The sequence below is a fragment of the Osmia lignaria genome, chromosome 11 (assembly GCF_051020975.1).
Source record: "Osmia lignaria lignaria isolate PbOS001 chromosome 11, iyOsmLign1, whole genome shotgun sequence".
NCBI lineage: Eukaryota > Metazoa > Arthropoda > Insecta > Hymenoptera > Megachilidae > Osmia > Osmia lignaria.
In genome coordinates, this window is record NC_135042.1 from 2,481,961 (window position 1) to 2,507,057 (window position 25,097).

At 37.9% G+C, this 25,097-nt stretch overlaps 1 protein-coding gene across 3 annotated transcripts in view; it reads right to left on the reverse strand.

The window, feature by feature from the left end:
- Invadolysin (leishmanolysin-like peptidase, invadolysin) overlaps positions 1–25,097 on the reverse strand; it is a 1,079,802-nt gene that overhangs the window by 648,641 nt on the left and 406,064 nt on the right. The gene's annotated exons all lie outside the window — the stretch shown is intronic.

Consider the following 25,097-nt stretch of genomic DNA (forward strand, 5'->3'; position numbering starts at 1 on the left):
AACCATTAACATGGTATTAATACACTAAGTATACATAATAATACTTCTTACATGAAGTGTATGTATAATATTATATAATTTTGTTCTTATAGTTAAACTTGACTGCACCAGGAGAGTGGAGAACGTGATTTTCAATTGTATGTTATTGTATATATATATATATATATATATTTATTATATTTTAGTAAAAATTTAATATATTTCCGTTACTGCACATATATTGTTGTAATTTTTTCCTTTCCTTTATTTTTATTTTTCAAAGTTTTGAATAAGTAAGACCATGCACACGTATATAGGGACCATGTGCTTGTGTGTGTACCTCACCGAAATCATTTATGTGTTTGTAGCGACACCAGCGATCCTGGTAGTGAGACGTAACACTAATTTTCGTTACAGCATGAAATACGGGAGTTTAGAAGGCCTGGAAGCCACGACACTAGAGCATTCGTTCCGGCTAAGAGAGCCAAAAACTCCGAGACTTCATTCCCTCCAGCTAGATAGACTGTACAAACAGGTTGTCAGTGAATCTAAACCTAAGCCCAGCAACATGGCGCCTAATCTAAAAGCCGCTAGACCACGTGCTACGCCCGCGCGGCCTACGAACGCCGCCATCTTGGACAACGCGCAGGCGCATAACTCAGGCCCCAGCGGCCGGCAAATACCTAAAAAGACAGCCAAAGTCAACAACAACGATAGAGTAGCCTCCGCAACGAACGTTGCCGCAGGCATTAACAACCGTTTCAATGCGTTATCTGACGATGATTCGGATATGAACGCGGAAGACAACGGCAGCACCGGTGCCAGTGATAGGCAACCCACAGCATTAAAAACACACCGACCCCCACCTATATACTCAATTAATACGTCCATACCAGCACTCATAGGCTTGGCAAAAAGCCTAAATCTAACTAGAAGTGATTTCACTATAAGAGAGGTTGACGTCAGTAGTCATACGATTTACATCAAACATCTCGAACACTTCGAGTTGTTCAAAAACAAGCTGGCCGAACATAATACCAAGTTCTACACATACACCCCGAAAGGTCAGAAATCTAAATCCCTTATTATTAAAGGAATAAGGGGTGACTTTCCTTGCGACGATATAAAGGATAAGATCCAAGAAAAGCAATTGACCAATCTTGAGATTATCACCCTAAACAAGTTTTATTTTAACAAGAAAGACTAACAATAAGAAAGATTCCTCCACATCCTACAAGTGTCCAGCAATAGTCAGACCGTTGAATTATTCAAGATTAAGACCCTCGCCTACCAGAAGATAAAATGGGAACACCTCAGAAAACCTACAATCTACCAATGTAGGAAGTGCCAGCGCACTGGTCACGTCAGCAAAAACTGTAACCTACCTTTTCGATGTGTAAAATGCGCATAATCACACACCCCTGAATGCTGTCCGATCACACAAGCCTCTGAGAAATTGGCGCTCAGGTGCGTTAACTGCGAACAGGAAGGGCACCCTGCCTCATATAAAGGCTGCTTGTTTATTAAGTTTGCCCTCCAGAGGAAGAAACCACATAGGGCCGCTTAACACCAGCAAAAGCTACATAGTTTAAGCACACGGCGCAGCACGGTAAGAAAGGACCTAAGCTTTGGCCAAGCGCTAGGACTGAACCGGACATTGGACCACCGATCGCCACCTACAGTCGACCCACAACGGACCGACAACCCTCTACCCAACAGGCCTGCCATCACACAAGCACCGCCGCATCTACAACTTCTGCTACCACCACGAGATCCCCCTTAAACTGGATGAGCGAACTCAAAGCCGAAATCTCGCTATTAGTTTTACAACACTTAAAATCGATTTCAGCGCAAATTTCGGCCAACACCGAAAAAATCGAATTTATACTTAATTCTACAGTGAGGAGCAAAAGTGAACACACGTACAATATTTTTACCAAAACGAATTTTTATTCAATGTTTGCATATAGAATAGAAAAAATACAAAATACATAGCATTAAATACAATGTTTCAGCTTTCCAAAAATATTTTAACGATCGTAATATCATTTTTATTTTGATAAATACAAAGTTTTTCCATGTAGTCGGTTTTGCACCGTTCGAATCATATTACACGTCTTCCTCGGGTATTCCCCCGTGTGGAAGCCACCTTGCCTTATCCAGTCAATTGTTTCTTACACTTATCCGGCTTTTACTGTAGTTATTCGTGCAGTCACACGCATTAACATATTATCATGAAGCCATTATCTAAAACTGTAAGAGATAGTATTATTTCTCAATTAAAATCTGGCTTATCAACGCAAAAAGTTGCCGACAAGTTTGCAGTCAGTCAAGCTGTAGTACACAAAATAGTTCCTACATCTTTCGGAGGACGTCCAAAATTATTGTCTTGTCAAGACAAACGATGATTAACAAAATACATAACTTCAGAAGTCGCAACAATTGCTGCAAAGTTGTTGGAAAGCGATGCTGGAAAGAAAATAAGCAAATGGACGGCTCGAAGAGCATTAAAAGAAGCTAATTTTATATCAATTGAGAAGAAGAAGAAACCTGCTCTTTTGAGTTTGAGTTTTGCCAAAAAATATATCAATTGGAATACGGAACAATGGAAGACCGTAATTTTTTCGGACAAGTTTAAAATAAATCGAATTCTATCGGATGGATGTTCTTGGTGTTGGAAAAGGAAAGGTGAATCCCTTTTGCCGCGTCATGTTAAACAGACAATTAAATTTGGCGGAGGTTCAGTCATGATATGGGGTTGCATAACGGCGTATGGTGTAGGTCCATTGCATCGAATTGAAAGTACGGTGAACCAGTACATACACTTACAAAAACATTTTAGAACAGAATTTATTGGATGTTGTTGGTAATGTGCCGGTACGAGAATGTGATGTTGTTTTCCTACACGATAACGCTCCCGGGCATTCTGCAAAAAGCGTCAAAACTTGGCTCGAGGCTTAACAATTTTAAACACTGGCGTGGCCTGCTCAAAGTCCACATTTAAACCCTATCGAGAATGTCTGGGCGTATTTAAAAATGAAACTAGCGAATGAGTACAGTGCTCCACCAACGACAATAAATGATTTGTGGCAAAGAGTGCAGCAACAATGGTATTCAATTCTTCAGAATACTGCGAAAATATAATTTCGAGTATGCCTAAACGCATTCAAGCCACTAACAAGGCGCAAGGCTTCTGGTCAAAATATTAAATGCATAAAAATATGAATTGTTTATTTGAAAATGAATTGTGGTGCAAAACCGATTTGTATTTGTATTCACCGATTTGTATTCACGAAAAGAATTTGTATTTATCAAAATAATAATGATATCACGATCGGTAAAATATTTTTGGAAAGCTAAAACATTGTACTTAATGCTATGTATTTTGTATTTTTCCTATTCTACATGCAAACATTGAATAAAAATTCGGTTTGGTAAAAATATCGTATGTGTATTCACTTTTGCTCATCACTGTATGTTCAACCCCAAAAATGGCTAACAACTCAGCATCTGTAAGTAATATAAGAATCGCCGCCATCAATGTTAACTCCATATGCGCCAACTATCGTAGACTCGAACTACTAAACTTTGCCCAAAAGTACGACCACGATGCTATCTTCATCTCAGAAACCAAACTCAAAGCCAAACACAAAGTTTCTTTTATCAGTCACCACATAATTAGAAATGGTAAACCCTCTGCTAGTCACGGCGGTGGAACTGCCATACTCATTAAGAAAAACATCCACTTCGAAACCATAGACCTTCCAGTGATTCGTAATTTTCAGATCATAGAATGCACAATATTAAAGCTCCCAACAACTCATAGAAATAAGTTATTCCTCGTCAGTATCTACGCTCGAAACGACAACAAAAAACTTTTCAATTACGAATTCACCTCCCTCTTCCTCGCACTCCAATTACAGACGCCTGATAATTACTATATTATGGCTGGAGTCTTCAATGCCAGATGCAAACAGCGACCTAACAGGCACACTAACAAAGCGCCCACACTTCCTTACGACAGTGACCACGCGGCGATATCTCTATCTTTCGAGTTGGTGAGCGACACCACACCGCTGGTGAACACTTGCCTCCAGATTCAATGCCTCAACTTCAAGGCCACTAATTGGGAAAGCTTTACAAAGAGGCTTAACGACATTCTACTTCAATCCCAGACAACCGCAATCTGTCAATGGCAGAAATACACAGAGAACTACAAAACATTAACAATAGCATAATAAACACTATCCCAGAGACGGTGCCCCTCTTTTCTGTCAACAGCAGCCCCAGTCTCATTAAATACCTCAACAAAAAAATACTCAAATTACAGCGAAAAAGAAGAAAAATTGTTACGACTCTACTTCTCGCCAGGCCATAACAAAATATCTAAAAGCACTGCTCACTACAACCACAAAAGCTATACACTACGAACTCAGAACCACATCTGAAAAATACTGGGAAAAAGTTATCAGAATTATTGATTACAGAACCCCCGAACTGTTTTTTCCTAAAATTAACTCCCTATTCCGGCCTAAGCAACCGTTAGTAATCAGCGATCTCCACGTCGACAAGAACAACCCTCAACTCCTTAACCGAAGCAAATGCTGCAACTCTAACACACCAGTATTCAATAACAAATATGTCTTCACCAATCCTCACGATAAACTAAACATACTCGGGGCTCACTTCGAATCTATTAACTCGCCAAGATATCTGAACCAAAACACCAATCTCAAAGAGATGGTCGACTCGACTGTCAAATCCGAAGCAACCCTCGATAGGGTACGGGGAATTACTTTCACCACCTTCTCGGACACCATTAGAGCCAGCTCTCCCCTTTTTACAGCTGATGAGCCGCACCCATTCTGCAACCCTTATTCACTTGGATTTATCTTAAGTAAACTTCCTAACAAACCCTCACACGGACTTGACAACATCCCCCCGATAGTTCTTAAACATTTACCCCCAAATCTCATTCTGGTCCTCACCATAGTCTTTAATATTTGCCTCAACCATAAATATTTTCCGTCCGCATAGAAATGCGCGAAAGTCATACCAATCCTTAAAAAAGGCAAGGAGCCCAACAATCCCTCAAGCTACCGCCCTATAAGCCTCACTCCGGCCATCACCTCCTACTGCACAACACTTAACGTTATCCCGGATTGCCAATTTGGATTCAAACACCTCCACTCCACGACGCACGCGATTCACAAATTGGTCTCAGACCTTAACATAAAAGTCGGTAACAGCAGGTTCGTTGGAGCAGCCCTCCTGGACCTCGAAAAGGCGTTTGACTGGGTCTGGATCGACGGCCTAATATTCAAACTCAACAGAATGAACTTTTCCCGATGGCTAATCCATATTATTTGGGACATGATTAAAAATAAATACTTCTGCACCACGGACGGTGCTATAATGTCGGACGAAACATACTTTATTCGCGAGGGCCTCAAACAGGGAACCGTCAACTCTCCAATTCTTTTCTCCATCTACAACAGCGACCTTCCCAAACTATTCAACTTGAACCAGCCAGATTACCCGAGCCTTCTCATATTTGCTGACGATGCAATCGCATACTTCACAAGCAATAAAGCCACAATTGTACAGAAAACTCTTGAATCCACGGTCAACAAGATTAATAAGTACTATGCTCGCGATAAGTACCCGGAACTTGCGACTAAACCCTAGCAAATGCGAGACGATCCAATTCAAAAAACGCGTTAACCGCCTTTCCTCCAACAATAAGAAAGGGCACAAAAATTTCCACATCAAAACCCCCATCCCTGGCATCGACTCACTAATCACCATACCACACAGAAATTCAGTCAAGTACCTTGGCTACCACTTGGACTACTTCCTCCGTGGGAATAGCCACATCGAGCAACAATTAAATAAAGTCCGTTTAGCTTTCCAAGCAAAAAGCAGAATCTTCCACAACGCACATCTTACCAAAAAAAAACCAAAATCATCCTATACCAATTCCTGATCCCACCAATCATTACCTATGCAGTCCCCATATGGTGGAATTGCAACCACACCGTTATGGACAAAATTCGAGCATTCGAACGTAGATGCCTGTTAGCGTCAGCACTCAGGATTCTTTAAGCTATCGATACCCCGAGCCATACGTCTGTCATCGGACTTAGGCCGGCGGTAGTTGATAATTGAGGTGCGACGAATTCTAACAAGGAGAAGGCAAGCACTTCGGGTCTCAGATTTTGTTGAAACTTCGTACACTTATAGATCTTGTCCTCCTGTTTACGAATATATACCATTATAGGCGTAGATACTCAATAGTTTTTTAGATATTTGTATTTGAAGTTTCATTATACTAAGAAATATAGATTTAGTGAAAGGTTTCAAGAAGAAGTGAACTATAATATTCGTAAACAGGAGAACAAGATCTATAAGTGTACGAAGTTTCAACAAAATCTGAGACCCGAAGTGCTTGCCTTCTCCTTGTAAGAGTCGAGGATGTTTTGTTTATGGAACGGCGATAGAGAGTTCGATCGCCGATCCTCGAAGGAACGCGCGTGTGGCCGATGACCCGAAGTCATGGTGCTGCATGGCACGTGTAAAAAGATAAGGGTGTTCTAGAAGGATCTGGCCACAGAGTGGGGAAGATCTTGTATCTTCTGGTAGGAGGACCATGAGGAACGGCATGGCACTTATCCCAGAACCGTGATCGAACACGCCTCGTAAAAATTATATCTAACATGCCTAAGAGCCTGTTTAAGGCTCTACCGATCCTAACGCTCCAATTTCCAACGATACGTCAGCAACTCAATAAATAAAGTCAATAAAGTGAATATCCCAAGAATAGATAATTTCATGCTAATGCTCACCAGGAACTACTTTTGTTAACTCCCCAAGATTCCGAACCCAATCATTCAACAACTTGCTGACACTGACCCTTCTTTCGCACTGCGACAAATTGCCGCAGGTTACATCACCCCACAAGCCTTCACCTATTGCGACACTAAAGGGTTAATCCAAAATGCAGACAACATATTTATCATCTATCATTGGCGACGTAACAAAGCCAACAAGCGACTCACACTTAGCTCCGCGAATGCTCGACCAGGCCACATTAATATTTAATTCTCACCCGCTATCCCTCAATTTTACAAAATACTCGTGGTTATCCATGAATAGCGTCCACCTACCCGCTCTAATTACGCGTAAGAATCGCACATAGTACATAAATAGAGATGGCCAGATTGCTGATCCCCATTGTACATAGAACTGTTAGTTCATAAGCTTCCCCTGTATAAACCCCACCCACCTAGTAATAAGTTAGGATAAGTTAAATTAAGAAAAAAAAATTTATAAGACTGAGCCGCGGGGTTTTTACTTGTCCCTCAAATTTTTATTTCTTTCCCCTTGCCCCAGAGCGGAGCCCACAGCACGTACTGTGATGGAATACTGCGATATTCCATATTACAATGTGTTAGTCTGTAAGTTGTTCAATGCGGTAGAACCCTAAATAGATTTAGCCTTCGAGTCGCGTCCAGTAACATGTAAGCTAACTGTGAATTACCAAAGAGAGAGAGTTGAATTTGTTTTAAGTTAGTTTTTGTATTCACATAGGCTAAGTACCGATATAGTATCATTGTATAACACAAAACAGTAAAACGATTTAACAAAAAAAGAAAGGGATCGTCTGTTGTCAGCCCCACTGACGAATCTGACAAACGATCCCAAGACGAAACGCCTTTTTCTCCCCTCTCCTACAAGTTCCAAAGTGATTATAATAACCGAATTCCACTATATTACATATTTTGACCACTATAAGTACGTTACATGTACATTTTCATTGGGATCATGAAGAATATGAAGCTTCAGGTGCGCCATTCACGTGCCTAACGTATTGAAGAAGTAAATTAATAGCATTAATATTATTACGGACCTTCTGGGACCAGGTTCCTTAGAAATTTTGGTAATCTCGTATTTTGATTCTGAAATGAAATTTTAAAATTCTGAAATTCTGATATTTCCAAGTTTTGGAATTTTAGAATTCTGAAATACAGAAAATCTTAAATACTGAAAATTTGGAATTTTAAAATTTCAGAATGGTAAAGATTCTCATTTGTGGGAAGGGGCTACTTCAAATTTTAAAGGGGCTCACCCTGGCCTTTATACAGTAAAAGCTGGATATATGCAACAAACATTGGGACCCAGGCGTTGCATATATCTAGTCGAGGTGTCTAATCTCGGGTTACACGCGACGAGTAGCCAAGCGTGAACGTAGAAAAGGACAGACAGTGGTGGAAAGAGAGTGGTCCGATGATCAAAGGAAAGAACCGAAACGTATCGGTGTGACTAATACTAATTCAACTATAAAACTTTTTTATTTTTGACTTTTTTTTACTGAAACTTTTATTAACGCATTGGTGAAATTTTTCGGATTAAAATGATACCAAACACAATATAGTTTGAATTATAATTACTTGCTAAAATTGATGTTAAAAGTTGGCGAAAAGCAAAGGAGGATTGAAAATGAAAACCGGTTGCGCCGTCGGCTCGGGTTTCAAACGTTGCATATATCTAGCCGAGGTGTCGATTCTGGGCATTTAAACGTTGCATATATCCAGCCGAGGTGTCGATTCTGCGTGCGTACAAATCGTTTGTACCGTGCCGCGATACCTATTCTACGTTCGTACACAACATGCGACGTGGTGCATGTTGCGTGTTTGATGTATCTTTGGTGTACGGCCTGCCTTATACATATGTACAGTTTTATTATTATTTTAATAAATAAATATAATTCAAATCATATCGTGTTTGGTACCATTTTAATCAGAAAAATCTCACAAATGCGTTAGTAAAAGTTTCATTAAGAAAAAATTAAAAATAAAAAAGTTTTATCGTTCAATTAGTATTAGTCACGCCGATATTACGGTCGGATCATATTACACGGTTTCCTCGCCGAGCGGCTCGGTTCGGCTTAGGGGGATCCCCCCAAGTGGAGGGGATAGCGATGTTGCATATATCCAGCCAAACTTTTGTTGCATATATCCAGCTTTTACTGTACCTCGTTGTACCAATGATGATACTAATGTAAAGTTTTTAATAATGGAATATAGTTGTTTATTTGTCTCTTTTACGTAAATAAATACTCATTTTTTGATAGTAAAAAAAAATTTTATAAGATTTCATTACAATTTTCCTGGATGTTCCATATTAGGTGTCATTTTTCCAACTTCACACGTTTAACATTAGCAGTCACCTTACAGAGTGCTTCCTACATGTTGAATATTTAAACTATTTCCGTTGCTATTAAAAATAAGAGAAAATTATTAATTGCAAGTTTAGTTTATGTGATTTGAGGACATGTACTTAACAATAATAAAAGAGATCTTTTCATGTGTTGTTTCTCATTCATCATTGTTTGTCTAAGAAAACCATTTACAGGTGTAATTTTTAAAATGAAATAATTTTCCTTTGAGTAAACAAATTACATTAGGTAGCATGTTTCTACATAAAATAAATTTTGTGAAATAAATTTTGTTAAAAATAAATAGTAATTGCGTGAACAGATAAAACTCGAACAGCCTGTATGAAGATAAAACTTTGAAGAAGTAAAATGTACAAAATGAAGTAGCTTGTTTGAGAAATAAGGTTGTTGCAGTGGTCTTCATCTCGAGAATATGTCGTCGTCTAGTGAAGAGCATGCCTTGGGAATCTCGAGTAATTACAAACAACAACGACGAAGATGATGGTACTTCACGTTAAAAGAGCTGCCTCGTAAATTATAGTAAGCATTTTTAGTGATTTTTATCCTGATTAAATAAATAGTATTAAAATAATAATGTTGTAAAATTTGCTACTACTTTGCTTTAAAATCTTTTTAAAAATTTGTGGAAAAAAACAAAGTGTAATATACTACTAAAAAACCCTGAACAAATTGATTTGATCGTCACCAAGCATATTAGTTTAATTCAAGAGTAACTAATTAACAAGTGTGGGGCTGGCCATTAGGAGTTTGGAGAATTTTCTGTGCGCCAGTAGGAATTTGGAACCTAATTAATTAAAATCACAACCCGTCACGTCACAAATCTCCCAGTAAAAATTTAAGTTGCAATCCGCCTCTGCTAATTAGTGATTCATTCTAATTTCCAAGTTAACTTATCAGAATAATTCAGAAGAAAGAAACCATATAATAAATAAGAAGGTTAAAAAAAAGGAGATGGACTTCAAGAAAAGAAGACAGGTATATTTTATTAATTAATAACCACATCAGAAGCATACAAGGAGACAAAATCCCGTAAACATGGCATAAATTATGGGGTCTCGTTTTTCCAATAAATGAATATAATTCATTAAAATGGATGTAAGGATACATGGTATGTGATTTAACTTTATTATCTGTGAAAATATAAAAAAATGCTTGAAAGGAAATTCTTGTATTTCAAGAGATAAAAATCATCTCAAGGTGATATCTTCTGAAACTTTATAGCGACCTTGGTTTCTTTTTCAATTAGAACTGTATATTATAGGGAAAAAAGGATGCATCGTTAAAAAAATTTTAACAGTTCGGGAAATATTTTTAATTTTTTATGATAATTTACAGCTGAAAACTATTCAATGTATATAAAAAATTTTGTTCAATTTTGTTTTAATTTCCTATTATAATTGAAAAAGAAAGACAAACCTTACGTTCCTGTCAGCAATTCCAAGTTATTGATGTATCATGTCTCTTCGTAGACTGAACGATATAAATCAAGAGGAAACGAGAGGAAGTTAAGGTAGCACCGTGCCGTATCCTAAGATTGATCGCCGCCTTTTGGGATTGTATGGTTCTTTCTTTAAATTTTCCGCGTTTACGATGCGTCGAGTCATTTTCTCAGGGTGGAAACGACCTCGGAAACTCAAGTTCCGTAAATTGCAACCTCTCGAAAAATTTCTACTATTCTTCTCGAGAAATTACAGTACACTTCCTGCCACTCCATCGCATACACACATTTTCAATTCTAAACGTTTTCTTTTCACTAACAATAAGATATTAAAATTACAGTAACTTTAACAAATAAAAACTCCGTACTATTACATTGTGTGAAATGTTCTGCTGTGAACAATTTGTTCTAATTTAAATTTTGACTCTCTCTTTGTACGTTTTATTTTATGAAATATTGTACTTTCTTTGTAAAATAGAAATGAAATTACAGTGATTTGAACCAAAGCACAATGATGAAAGAAGTTCAAAAACATGTTAATAATTCTACAGAAGAACATTTAGTGAATATTCTATTTTTTTTCATTTAAAAAAATGATATGATGAATACTTACAAATATGTATAACAATTTCTCTCTTGAATCCTTTTTACATTCCTTTTAAAAAGTACCCAATCTTGTGAACTTTTAATTTTTTGCTCAAACCTCTTTACTATCATCATGATTCCTATTTCTGTCACAATTCACTTCTAAAGGAAAATATTATCATTAAAATGTACTTTACTGAAAGGCCAAATACTTAGTTTTTAAATTCATTTTTTAACAATTCACCAGAATTGGTTTATAGTAATTAAACATATTTTATAAGAATAAATACTACGTAAAAGCACGAATGTAGAAACAGTATTTTTAGATTATCATAGTGATGTTGTTAAGGTTGTAAATTAATACTATAATTAGGTTAAGGTTTAAGTTTATTCATTACTTTCGTTTAATTTAAGGATCCCGCTTGACAAATTAACTCGTCCGTTAATGACGTAACAAAACCCTCAATCCTGGCGCCACGCGTGATCGCGGTGCCCGTTGGTGATCGATAGATCACTTTTGTTCAAAATATCGAACGCAATACACGTGTCTCGCTTACGTCTAACAACGCGCCTATCGCTTACTTTAACGCATAACGACAATATTCGCTTCGCCTTCAACGTGTCATCAATTCGCCATCAACGCGGGGAATTTACACGCCTATCGAAACTTCCACCGCGGAAGCGGAGTTAATAAAGTGATTTGTGTTATTATTGAGTGACTAATCTCGATTCTTTATTAAACCATCCGTTTTCCACAACCTTCCTGCATATCCTTGTCAGGATAGTTTCGGCGAAATTTAAAACAGCGTTACGCTAAGAAACAGATGTAAAAAAACAAAGTGTAACGTCCTGCTAAGCGCATTTACCTGTTTTTTTATTACAATAATTAATTTTCGTTAATTTTATTTTTGTATTTAAAACATTGTAATTTTCTTTATAATAAATATACTATTCATTGTATGTCGATAATTTTTGATGAGTCGATAATTTTGTTTAGTTGGTGAGTCGGTCGGTAACTTAGTATCGATAATTAATCGACGTACAACCACGTATACGCTCGCGTGAATAATCGCGAAGTATGGATGATTTCGGGGTAGGGTGGAATCGTAGAGTAGGGAGATCGCGCTAGACTAGGGACTAGGGATGCTCGGGAGTCACGTACCTAGAGTCCAAAGTCCACGAGATTCCTGAAGGAAAAATCTATATAGAAAAAAAAGCGCTTTGTCAGCAGAATTTAGGTATAAATAGAGACGTTCCACCCGGAGCGAGATCAGATCGTCTCCGACTTCGGTCGAGTGCAGCTATCGCTTTAACTAGAAAAAGCTGAGATTGCTCTGTGCTGATTTACTTCGGTAAAGATATAGCAAGGGAGTAGCCGAAGCAAATTAAATTCTTTCCTTACAGTGACAAGTGCAGGCTCCCTGCGGATCTACAGACACTCTACTCGTGGTTCGCGACGTGTTCACTACATGTCAGGATAGAGTTCGCTATCAAGTGTAATGAGCTAGCGAGGGACTGAGCTCCTTAAATGCGGCCTGTCTGGACATACATAGATCTGGCTTGCCCAGAAACCGATTTGCGGCCTGTAGAGAGGTTTGTTCGTGTCCGAGGGAACGGTACAAGTTACTGTCTTTGATAATTTCTGATACCTAGAGCAGAGTTCGGCAAGATTTGCACTTTTCAGCCGATTTTCAGCTGGCTCCGCCTACCGCTATCTCCCTTGCTGCGACGTTCAGCGCGCAGCCTACGAACCGTTTGAGGCTCAGAAGCGTATCACTCGTAAACGTATACTGGCAACCACTTTAAAAAAAACGCATCGACAATAGGACCTCGCGGGTGGGGTGGAAAGCTATTGCTGAGTGGAACTTTCTCACTAGATCGTCCCGTTCAACACAGAGTTCGAAGTATTAAAAAGAATTAAATCGTTAAAATTTCCAACTACGCACAAGACAGAGACGGCCCACGAGACTGTTGTCTTGGAGGTATCTCCCTGGGACCGTCTCTCTTTCCACCGTTTAATAATTATTATAAAGTACAACACCGTAGTTCGAATCATAATCTCAGATACTATCAATCAAACTGCCTTTTTGTCAGTTTTCTGCTATAAAGGTGCCTTACATTTACTCTTTAATATATTCATCTTCCTTTGTCTTTATGTATATATATTCTAATTTCTTTTCTATGTATTTTATACAGCACGGACCTTTTGTTAACTAGACCGCTTTCATTGTAATAATTATTTTCCTCGAGATTATACATTTGTTACTTATATTCAGTTTCCAATTAATTTGCGTTCAAACACCTTCCTTTCCTGTATTATCACGCCTACCATCTACGCACAAATTCACACAAGGGGCCCGTATGGGACTAGGGCATTGACGAACTCAGCAGTAAATCTATAACCAAATTTTACTGATTTTTAATTGTTCTAATCGTAAGTGATTCAAGATCGTCATAAGCGATTAGGATTGGTGGCAGCGCTTTTTCTACCGCGTACTAAGATTCCAATAAATATATTCTATCAATTCTCTCATATATTTTTGTACGTCGCGCGTCGTATCTCGCTCGCGACGTAACATTATGAGCACTTTTTGTTATTTCATGCAGCAATTAGAATTTTATTGCATAGTAAATTATATTTGAACGCAGAATGGCTAAATACAGCTCGACAAATGCTGTTTATATTTGTTAATAAATGCTCCACACTGTATGGTAGAGAATTCTGTATATTTAATATTCATTACTTAGTACATATTACAGATGATGTGGAAAATTTAAAATATTCGTTGGAAGAATTAAGTTGCTTTCCCTTTGAAAATTAATTAGGAATATTTTTAAGCCTGTTACGTAGGTGGAATAAACCTCTGGCCCAAATTATAAATAGGTTATCAAAAAATGAAACACCTACAATCAAAAAAAATATTATCGACATAATCGTTAAAACACAAAATAATAAAAAATCAATACAATTTTCTCATTTTAAATTGAAAGCTCATGGACTTCGTGACTGTTATGTCTTTTTAAAGAACGGCCATGTTTTACAAATTACAGACATATTAGAAAATACAATATTTGGCAGATTATCATCGGAATTAAAAACTTTTTATAAATATCCCATTATATCTAAAGATATAGGAATATTTAAATCTAATAATTTTTTGAACGAAATTGTTTCATATGCACTAGGTGAAATTGTGTATAAAGCATTTGTAGTTAGGTACCACTCACATTTTGTAGCATACGAACTACTTCATTTGTGTAATTAGATAAATATGACTTGTAAATATGTGATTAATTCATTCTTTAACGTTAAAATATTTAAAAAGTTATTGTCAACGGATTGTACTACATAATTTTTAGAATGTCATCTAAAAAGATGCGTCTGATAAAAAAGCAACTTGTACTTCAGTCCCCTAACCCAGATTCTGATAGTGAAAGCTGACAAATTCAACAACCGCATATAGAAGTACCAAGTAAGTATTAAAATAGATAAACTTTATTATAAACATCAAAAAAATTCATAATAATAAATAATACATAATAAATACATATATAAATAGAATAATAAATGTAGAAATAGTAATAATAATAATTTTGGCAATGTATAGGCACGAATATTATTGGATCTTCGAGTGAGGGACAATTGGCTGCGCTGAATAGACAATACATTGAAATTAAATATGAAATTAAGCAAATATTTGGGGGTCACGTGACGATAGCTATAGAGACAGTACATGTCGGAGAGAAGTGAAACAAAATCAATCAATTCCGAAGGAAATTCTTAACGGATAGGGGTGCAAAAAATACCGCTGGAAAGAGAAAAAACCAAAGAACACAGGTGAATAAAAGCATCAAAAAGGTACACAGAAACAAGTTACTTAAAAGAAATGAAACTGGCGAAAGAGGTAAAATGTTAGATTGACTAATGAGCTACGTGGAAAAAGTCGATATTGTAGACTAATAAACGACGTGGAATAATACGTCGATAACGGTAGATCGATTGGATGATAAACTAATAAAATAAAAAAAAACGAAGGTAGCGAAGCATAGGCATAGAAGCGAACACAGAGAGAGAAAAACATAGATGAGTAAGACAGGAGAGACGGAGAGCCCAAAGGATTCCGGAAAAAGAGGAAGGCCGACTTTAGCTGAACAGCCTGGGAAGTATAGGTCGGGCAGCCAAGGATCACTGCTGGACTCTTTTAAAAGAAAAAGAGAAGAAGAAGAAGCAGAAGAAGAAAGAAGAAGAGTGGAGAAAGAACTGATAGAAAAATTCCAAAAAGCATGAAGAGTAGGAAGATCACCACTCTTCCGAATATCTTTTAAATATTTCTTTTATATTACATGAATATTTAGGTTATATTTTCTAAATATGTATCTTAAATTTCAATCACATATAGGAAAGGTAAATTCTAAGAGAGCATATTTAAAAACACAAAATTATGCTGCAACGTCTTGTCCGAATAGATCAATAGATAGTAACGCCAGTTGCTCGATCCGTCACAGTTTTTAAAATTCAACAATTTCAACAATTTCCCGCTTCCCGCTATGGTGGTAGACCTGTTCCCTCACTACGCCATTACGCTTTTCTGTGTGATCCGGGACAGTCGTGAGTGAAATCGGTAAGAGGATTTTGGTGGTAAGTTGCTATTTACGTACGGTAATGAGTGTAACACCCCGGGGAAGTTCACGGAGGCGATGAAGCGAGTCAGAAGACCCTTTTTTAAGGAAGTTGCGATACCTGGAAGAAGAATACAGGCGGTCGCGTTCTCGACACCGGCGCACGAGATCTCGGCGAAGGAGCTCGGACTCTAGTCATAACAGACGATCTAGTGCAGATGACTGATAAAGAGAATGGCGAGCGTATCACAGGTATATACAGACGAACGTCACATTCTAATCAGAGTCATTTAACCTCATCCAAAAGGGACCGTTCATCAAGTTTGTTTGATGAAGTGAGTGGCGAGTGCCATCGGCGAGTTGCGTCACGCTCGAGTCGGAGACGTGCCCCTACATTCGCGGCATCTCGCAGAGATGTGGATATTGAGGCGATTCGAAGAGCCGCAGGTTGGACGGAAAAATCGATAGCTACTGCGTTCGAAACAAAATAAAAATGAATTTAATTTACCAAAGTTTTGCACTTCGAATTTAAACGCAAGATAAATGTTTAGTTTTATCATTTCATGGTTCGTTAATACACCGTAGTTACCCAGTTAATGCACCAGTTAATTATTACGCAAAGAAGTGCATCAAACATTCGAATCTCGTGAAATATATCGTTATATTGATTATGGTTACAATTTGCAAAAGACAATATAAATAAATTTTATTCGCAGAAGTTTTGCATTTAGAATATAGATGCAAAGATTGTTGATCGAGGAACGAATAATCGAATTACTCGCTGCACCTGGTGTGTTAACGAACTGTAAAATGATAAAATTAAACATTTATCTTGCATTTATATTCGAAGTGCAAAACTTTGGTGAATTAAATTCATTTTTATTTTCTTTTGAACGTAGTAGCTATTTTGTGTTTTTAAATATGCTCTCTTATTGTTAGAATTTATCTTCCCAATATGCTGGCATTGTGATTAAAATTTAAGAATTGTTTTATAACATCAAATTCGAGCGATACGCGAAACAGATGCGCCAAGGTCACTGGAGAGGGGTACCGCGCGACTCAATGTTTAATGCATTAACGTATAGGAAAACTTTGAGGGCTTTTTTCTAGGGGATGGGTTGATTTTCGGCACATGGTTCCTTTCAGACTTTTTATCCCCTCGACGAGCACTATACGATAAGCCAATAAAAAAAATTGTCAAGGTCAATTTTGCGGTCGCTTTCTTTGACAGATCTCCACCGATCCAGAGGTGTAGAATCACCCCACGTGATCCGTGACATTTCGTTTTTTTACACCCTGTACATTCTATGTATATTTAATTTATATTTACTTAACATTTATTTTATATTTCTTGTATTGTGACCCGTTACGTGGGGGTGCACTCTACAATTTCTTTGGTGTCGCTGGGCGCCAGCCACGTTTCGTGGCAAGGAGGAATAGGGACGAAACTAGGGTCTTCACAAGGGGAGGGACTCGCGGCTCGACCGGGGTCGGCCATCACACAGACTCCGCGAGGGAGTACGCAAGGAGGATCGTTTTGGGAAGGGAGGTCTCACGGTCGGGAAGGATTCACAGGAGGTTCTTTACGTTACGCGTCGAGGGAGGAACGCAGAAGGGAACTTTAGGGGGGAGGAGAAGGGTTATCGTGAAGACGCAGGGTACCGGACGCGAGCGGAACGATCGCGGACGCGAAATTACCGTTACTTGGCTCAGTATTACAAAAAGGGATAATATAAGGAACTCACCAACACGCTGAATTCGCCTCACACACACAATACGCTCCCTAACTCGTCTTCTAAATAAACTCGCACAATCGCTTTTCTAAAGAGCTTTGAAATCGCTTTTTGATCGCTTATTACACGCCGTAACGCAAAAGTGTCGGGTCGTCGTCGTAGCACCGGCACCAGCCCGTCGTATGGAGTTTTGGGGAGGGGATGGGTTTAGATTGGGACATCTTCCGGGTCTAGGATTGATCTATTATCGATCGGTCGGTAATCGGGATCGATGGGGCTGACGGAGATTCGACGGTGGTGGCTGTGGGCTGTGATCTTCGGGCTCGGCAACAGATGGCTCCAGCAGGGCTCTTTTTCCGCCGTCGTGCGTCGTCTGGGCTGCGTGGACGATTGGTTTTGGGTCCATCGTTGCTCCCTTTCTTGGGAGGGATTGCAGGGCTGTTGTCGGCCTCGAAGCTCTTCTTGAGGGTGGCAGCGCTTGATGAGGTTCTTTCCGTCGCCACCCTCGGCCCGGTACTGGTGGGTGGGAAAAGAGGTGAGGTGAGGTAAGGGTTCTTAACGGGTTACGGTGTATCGGAGTGGGAGGTGGAGGAAGCGATTGTAACGGGGGGGTACTCGTGACACCACGTTACAGTATATGTATACAATATCTGAATTTAATATTATTTTTACATTAAAAAGTGTGGCTTAAAAAATATTTTTTCAATATTTGAAAAAAATATTTAACGAATGTTTTGTGCTACTAGGGCGCATACCACACGAACCCATAATCCCTATTACATTCTATACGAGTCGCCTTCTAAGGGAACAGCTCTCTTTTTGCGTCGGTGCAGTGACGTATCCACTCAGGGGCGTTACAAAAGTGTCAATATATTTCACAGTACAATATTGTTTTGGAACTTTGGTTGTTACGTTGCGCGTGCGACGGCGCAACGTAAAAAAAAAGGAAAGATAAAAATTGGAGGATGTAGGGTGGTTAAATTTCAATTAATTGGTTGGAATTCAACCCCTAATACCTACTTTCCTATTTTAGCGCGATGGTTAGTATCGCTGCCACCAGTCTCGAGCGTGTTAACGCTCTCGACAAATTAAAAGACGAAAGACAAAATTGATAAGATGTTAAGAAGTTATAATTATTAGCCTTTCGTTGGGTTCGTTCAACGCTTGGTCCCGTACAGGTCCCTCCTTGAACCTGTGTGAGTTGGTAGGCGTGTTTGGCTGAAATGTGTGAGGTGTGTTTGAAATAAATTGAAACTGTTTAACTAAATGAAATTGGTTTAATTGTGAATGAAAATCAGATAATTGATAACCGTGAAATGCCAAAATTGAGAGTGTAATAATTTAGAAATTCCGTTAGTAGAGAAGATACCAGTTTTGCAAAAATTGTGAACAAATGTAAAGATGCTTAAAATTAATTAACAAAATAGGATTGTATAAAGCGCTCTAATATCACAACTGAAACCGACGAGTATATTACCGGACACGTAAAAATGATTATCACAATTTCGCTTTCCAAGTTTAACTATAAAATTGGCGGTTTCCGCCCGCGGTACCCCCTAGCCTGAAAAATTCTCGTAACTCTCGAAAGAGCTGGACTAAGGTGCCCTCTTAATGATGAAAAAATTGGAATTGCGCGATTGTAATAAACGGAAAAATAATATTGAAATCAGTCGATACCTCGTACGGTAGAACGATCTGACCTGAGAAGCTCTCATAACCCCGAAGGGCTGGACCAGATCGCCCGTTTTGCCAATTAATGAACGTCGTGATCGAAAAATGTAATTGGAACGACTTACCGTTACGCTGTTTAATACAATACAAGATTATAATATTCGCTTGCTAAATTCTGTGTATTCGCTTGATGATCTGGAACACCAAAGAACGGTAAGATTTCGATCACTGCACTTGTCGCGGCGGAAACGAATTAAAGCGGACGAGTACGTCGACGAGAGACAAACGAATAACGAAAATAATTAATTACGATTTATTACGGAAACGAGCAATATATAATTTACGCGGAGTGAAGTTAATACGAGAAACTGCGCGAGCAAACGGTTTAAAACAGAAAGAAATGATAGAAATTTAGGTAAAAGGAAGATTTAACGTGCGCGTCTGTGAGTCCTTGTTAAGAATCGGATTATTTCAACTACCACAACACTCTGCCTCGCTACGCGGAGGACTTTACCGCAGAGGAAATCTATCACGAAATTCCGAACAACTCTGTCTCTCGGACACACGGGCTCCCGATCACGTACTTACGATTGATCGATCAAGAGTGACAAAGGGTCTAGCCGTATAAGCATAGTGAATCGGCCTCAGTAACAATTTCGGTTGATATTGATATCACATAATGCTTTTTGCCTAAACAACAATTGTGTGCAATTTCAACCCCCTACCCCCTCTGATAAGGGAGATATGAGGATAAAACCCAAAACCTTTACCATTTTTTTTCTCGGAAACTATTTAAGATATTTGATCACATTAAAGTGCAAATAGTAGGTATTCATTAGTTGTATATCATATTTTTTTTTCAAAATTTTTATTCGATGATCAAGGGTTGAAAATTAATAAATAAATCTTTGAAAATGATTTTTATCAACAATTCCTTGGATGACACCCACCGAAAAAATTAAGAATAATCCTTTACTATTTAACTATTATCTGTAAAAATTTCAAGAGTGTCGGATTGGTACATCATACTTAAAAAAAAATAAAACCAATGCAACGCCCTTTCATAAGGCAAAGCCGGCCTGAACGTTAGAGGCGCTCAACCTCACCGACCTACAGGGGAATACGTAGGGCCGACCCGCCACGTTTCTCGTACCAGAAACAGCTCTCAGAAAAGTATGAGCTCTTCTTTCCCTAAACTGTGTGTTAATTAACAGTCATTTATTTAAATAATATATTAACAATTTAAATTTTTTAATTAAGTTTTCTGGTCCTAATTTTTAACGTCCGTGTTTTCACGGTGTTTCTCGTTTTAAGTATGTGGGAGCCCTAAAAAGAGCTGATTATGTTGTACGTTACAAATGGCACCCTTATATAAATGCAACTAAGGTGTTCCTCGTTTTAAGTATGTGGGAGCCCTGAAAACGGCTGATTATTAAGCCCTAAAAAGAGCTGATTGTGTTATGTATTGTCAGGTTGAAGTATATGATTTGAAACAGAAAACTCAAAAACTTTTTTTAAAAAAACACGCTTGTAAATAAATTTTAATCTTCGTCGCTATTTTCATCAATAACTGGAATAATGTTAGTTTTGTCGAACAAGTGAGTTAAAATTTCGGACGGTTTAACTATTCTGGATTTATAACGCGCATGGGATAAATAATAAATGATCGCGACGATGTGGGAGCAACAACCTACCGTTCTGTTACCATTCGGACAATCGCATGCATATTGGTTTATACCCGCGTAACTATTTACGTTTGATTTGTATTCTATGTAACAATTGTAAGTTTTACCGTTTATATGTCGCGACCGAACTTTCATTTTTATAATGTTATTGTTTTATTGTAAATATTGTATATTTAACGCGTCATGTTCGTCCAATAATTCCGCAAGATAACGTTTTTACCGTGAGATGTTAAAGTTTGCAAATTCTATCCAATTAACGAGTCCTCTATATTCGGCAACAAGAGGGAACAAGACAGTGGACACTAAAATCATGGACTCAGGATCGTACGCTTTACCCTTTATGATGCGTCTATTTACACGCCAATTTAGGCTCCGTGATTGCGTAAAAAAGTATCGGGGCATATAAACCGCATTGAAAAATACACCATTTGTACCATAAAACGCGCTTAACTCTTTTCTGGACACCCATATACTTAAAACGAAGGTCACCTTAATTGCAGCCATTTCCAGGTAGTACTGGTACGCTATAATATAATTAACCCTTTTCAGGGCGACCATATACTTAAAACGAGGAAAATCTTAGTTACAACTATTCACAGGTACCAGCTACAATTTAATTAAAAGTAATACGTACGTGAAAAGGTAAAGACGGAAATAGTTATAGAAGTCTATGTTCTTTACAGCGTTGAATAGAATGATATTGCAGTTATACCTGTGATACCTTCTTTGACTATTAAAAGGACAACTAATGGCATCTAACACAGTGCCATTGTTCAAGACATGATATAAATCTGTGATTTAGGGCTCCCACATACTTAAAACGAGAAAGACTGTGAAAACACGGACGTTAAAAGTTAGGACCAGAAAACTTAATTAAAAAATTTAAATTGTTAATATATTATTTAAATAAATGACTGTTAACTAACACACAGTTTAGGGAAAGAAGAGCTCATACTTTTCTGAGAGCTGTTTCTGGTACGAGAAACGTGGCGGGTCGGCGCTACGTATTCCCCTGTAGGTCGGTTAGGTTGAGCGCCTCTAACATTCAGGCCGGCTAGGCGGCTTTGCCATATGAAAGGGCGTTGCATTGGTTTTATTTTTTTTTAACTATGATGTACCAATCCGACACTTTTGAAATTTTTACAGATAATAGTTAAATAGTAAAGGATTATTCTTAATTTTTTCGGTGGGTGTCATCCAAGGGATTGTTTATAAAAATCATTTTCAAAGATTTATTTATTAATTTTCAACCCTTAATCATCGAATAAAAATTTTGAAAAAAAAATATGATATACAGTTAATGAATACCTACTATTTGCACTTTAATGTGATCAAATATCTTAAATAGTTTCCGAGAAAAAAAATGGTAAAGGTTTTGGGTTTTACCCTCATATCTCCCTTATCAGAGGGGGTAGGGGGTTGAAATTGCACACAATTGTTGTTTAGGCAAAAAGCATTATGTGATATAAATATCAACCGAAATTGTTACTGGGACCGATTCACTATGCTTATACGGCTAGACCCTTTCGAGCGCGATCGATGGCCGAAGGGCCCGTCGCGCGAACATCGTCCTTGGAGGGGACGGTTTGGCGAATCGTAGCCCGTTTTCGGAAGTGTCGCGTGCCCGGTGATTGGCTAAGACGCGCGAGCTAGACGAAGATCTTTCATCCCCTTTCTTTGGTGTTCCTTCCTTTTCTTATTCGTCGCCATGATAGTTTCAACGGTTTTCAGAAACTACGCAGTATTTCTCTTTATACATATAATTAATTAACGGGATTTAATCGAGATATAACTATTAGTTTAGTTGGAATGCGAATTGAGATTTGAAATTGAAATATAGAGGTTTGATAGGAAACCGTCATCCGTATATCATGATCAAAATTATTCATTCCCGATGTGCAAAAAGACAGTATGATTTAATATGTTTAAAAGCGGATGATGCGCTTACGGTGGTTGCAACGCCGTGGCGAATTATGCAATCTATCGCACATTAAAATTATTGCCTCGATGTATTCGGCATTTCGCATTTTATGAATTTTAAACAATTCTAAATCTGGCGAACGTTCCTTCGAGAACGTTCCTTTGTTCAAAATTTGCCGTTATCGCTAGGCAGTTGTTAGAATTTCGATACAATAGTGTTTATTGCTTCGAACGACCCTTGATTTTCGAACGGCGGTCGAACGTTCGCGACGTTCGCTTTCGTAAGGGTTCTCAATTCTTACTTTCATTGTTTAAATTTGTTTCATCCATCCACTCTCTCATACTATTGTTACAATCAGGTAAGGATGATCCTTGTTGGACCGGCTGACGCTCTGTGCAACAGTGTGAGAAAGAGTTTTCTAACAAAAGAGTTATTACGATTTTCCCGTTTCTACGCAGTTAACGAGGGAAATTCCCGAAATGCGAAGCACTGGCTAACTGCGTAGCGCTGGTGTTATTGCTACGGCTCTCTCTCTCTCTCTCAAGCTAACCCGAGTTTTTGTGCATATTACTATCTTATTACAATGGCTGGCGACGATAGTTTCAAGGAGGGTCACGTAAACTATTGAAAAGTAGAAAATAGAAACGGCCTTTCCTCGTGTACCTCGCATGAGAAATTCTCGTAACCCAAAAAGGGCTTGATAAGGGACGCAAGGCGGATAAATTTCAAATTTTCCGCCGGGACGTAACACTACTATGCATATTCATGGTAATTCTAATGGTATTCATTTAAATTTTACATTACAAGAGGGTTAAGAACTATGTGCGCACAACTACGTTATTACGTGTAGAGGAAACACGCAAATGAAATGTATCACATATCAATAAAGGGGTCACTGTGATAAAGAAACCATACAGAATGCGCCAAGCACAGGTACGAATAAAATATTCAACGTGTTCAGAGCTAGCGTGATGAATAAATTTTTCATTTGAATAGCAAACTAAATCCACCGACATTTCATACATGTAAAGCGTAATGTGTCTAACCTAAATATGACTGTTGATTTATAAATACGTTATTGACCCACCACAGTTTTGTAAGAATTAAATATACGCAGATTGCTTTTATTCCTAAATAATTAAAATTTCACTCATTATAGCAGAAAAGTATATGTACCTGGACTAGCCTTAAATCTAATAATATGAACATTTATAGTATAATAATAATACATTCAATGTGTCACAAAAGCATTCATAACCTTAATGATTGCTCAATAGTCATGCATGAACATTAGATAGCATTAGATAACATTATGAACAAAATGCAGTATTTAAATATATTACGTAATCATTTGCAGTGATGGATCCAAAGAGGTGCCAGGGACAATGCCCATCTCTCAGAATAATAAAATATGTAAAAATATTATGTCACATTCTGAAGAATTTTTAGGTATATGTATACTTAAAGAAATAATAAAATATAAATTACAAGCAAATTTTAAATCTTGCAAAAAAAAGTGTACCTTTTTATGTATTCATATACTTTTACAATCAAAGATATAAGTATCTATACATTTTTGTACACCCCCCCCCCCCCCCCCGGGCTTGTGAATTCGCCACTGATCATTTGGTTATTTTGTACTGCTACATAAAATTTTCGATAAATACTCAAAAGAATCTATTCCCTATTTTGATAGATGTATGAACAGATCTCTGATTCGTGCGCAACTGGGAATCTACATATTTAAAAAAATAGAAGTGGAAATTTACAGAGTAAGTAAATGGAACAACAAACGGGCTTTCCACAGTTCCTACCATATTATCCTACCTCATTCCATAACTCTAAATTCCTACCAACTCATTACCAGGTGAGATGCAAATTGCGATAACCTGACGCACGGTTGTAACACATCGTGGATCCATATGTAGATTTGCTGTCGGTATTCATCAGAGTAAACTAACTAGTAGAGAGGGATGAAGAGGGTGCGCACAACACAAACGATATTACAGGATTTAGTATGCAAAGCGAGACATCGAAAAGCTACCCCACCCCTTTAGCCTAAATCTTTGCTATCCCTAAATCATATCATGATTATGGTATACAGAATACAGAAGGTCATAATAATTCTTCTAGGATTATATCGATTCATTATAGTGAGTAATCAGTAGACTGCGAATATTTATGCAGCTTAGATGTATCCAACTATGCAAGAAATATTCAGATAGCA